Here is a 2,118-nt window from a genome sequence, read left to right on the forward strand (position 1 = left end):
TAGAAGAAAACAGAATGGATGCCGGGATAAGAGCGTAAACTACCTCCAAGCCCGGCAATCCGAAAGAGTGCATATAAGGAAGGGGAGAATCTAATTCAGGCTTCCTGACCCATTCCGTCTGGCTCTACAGGCAGACATGGATGAGGGACCAAGGGAGGTCCGGGCAGCACTCAAAGCAGAAGACCATTGCCGGCCGGCAGACTCTGCCGGCCGGCAAGGGACTGAGTCAATTCCACATCCTAACCTATCCTAGGTCCAGATGTAGAATGACGTACAGTACTGTAATGGCTAGGCCATTACGGAGATAGAGGGGGAAGGGACAAAAGAGGGTCCTACCAACCTTGTTTTAGTGAAGAATCACCCGCAGCCAAGAAAACTCATCTTAGCCTAAGGGAGATTCAAGGAGGGAGGCCAGCAATACTTGCCAGCCCCCACTGAACCAAAGCAAGGAAGGTGTTGCTACTCCCAGGGAAGGATCTTATCCTCCCACCAAGAACAGCAACAAGGACTAGTCTGCTAGATCACAAAAGAAGGAATCATCTTGTACAGAAACCTTCGTCAGTGACCTAAGGAGGCTAAGCCTCCTATGTCTGTGTCAGGCCAGCGAGGGAGACTCTACCCCAAGCCAGACAAACACAGACTCAGACTAAAAAAACTCTGGTGTTCTCTCCCTCTCTGAAGCCAGACTTACTGGAACAGGGAGGTACAGTAACACCCCAGTATAGTTGTATCAAAAGTTAATTCAGATAAACCACTAGGGTTTACGCCCAAGGCTTAAACAGAGGGAAAGGGATTGCATACCTTCTCCGAAGAAAAGAAAGCAACCGGGGAGTATGAGAAAGTATACTAAGGCTCCATAAGCAACTTAGCCTAGGCACCAAGAGAATCAATTACCTAAATCACCGAAACTCACTCGTATACTATCTTGGAAATATTCAACATAATCTTAAATGTATAAAAAACAGCCTAAAGCTTCAATAAAATTTTAAAACACTCGGAAATCCAAAATCATGCAGGAAAGTACTAGGACCAAACGACTAGGCTACATGGCCTAGCGTAGGCCAGAGTTGGCGAATACTTCGCCAAAATAATAATACTAAAAGCACGAGAAAGGAAATCCTATGTAACGCTAAATAGCTAAAATTTATTAAAGCAAAACAACCGGGAATGTCGCTCTGGCTAACTAAAACTCATACCTAGCGAGCGACAGCGTCCATGACGCCTCCGGTATGCAACGGCTCTTGTAAAAAAGATTATCACTATTAATCACTTAAAAATTTACCAAGAGCCTACATTTATACATAAAAGAAATGGTACTCAACTTATCAGAGGCAGACAAAGTTGGAGAAGCCATGAAAAGATGAATAAATCCAAGATTTGCGAGAAACACAGGAAAAAACACCGAGTTGTTGAGCTACGCAAAAAGGAATACAGATGGCGCCAGGATTGGCGCCAGGCACGCTTACGAAACGGGAGAAGAGGGAGCCTTGGGAGTGGCTCCCCCTTTTTCTTTCTCGTTTTCGTTTTCTTGCCAATTGACCCCTTCGATGTGTTATCTCTGTTTGGGGTGCAGATTGCCATGTGGCGTGTCAGGAATATGTCCTCTGATATGTCGCGATATCCCTTTCATTAGGGATATTCGCTCCAGGAGTTAGAATTCTGGGTACCTTAAGGTAAATTCTCTGGGAATATCGCCGTAGTTGTAATATACCCTAGGAAGCTACCCTATAGCAACTTCCATCAGGACGACATGGCTTGAGCCCAAAAATAAATATCAATAAATCTCAGTAACAAAATAAAATGGTTATCAATTCTCATATTTATCCAGATAATAGTTTTTTTTGATTCAGTGAATTTTAGAAATTCCCATGAAAAAAAAAATGGGGGGTAGGGTGTCAGTGGCCAATATTTGTATAACTATTTTATATTAATGATTCTGCTGTATCGAATAATTAAGATTTTGTTATATTTTCTTCAAATATTATTTGACTTATCTTTCTAACCACAATCTTATGCTTGGACTAAATTTCACACTTTCTCGTAATTATATGTTTATTTAGGTACTATTATATAAATCTTTCTCTTGGTACTAGTGATGATATGAAGATAGTTATTTGA

Source organism: Palaemon carinicauda, chromosome 9 (assembly GCF_036898095.1).
Source record: "Palaemon carinicauda isolate YSFRI2023 chromosome 9, ASM3689809v2, whole genome shotgun sequence".
Taxonomy (NCBI): Eukaryota; Metazoa; Arthropoda; class Malacostraca; order Decapoda; family Palaemonidae; genus Palaemon; species Palaemon carinicauda.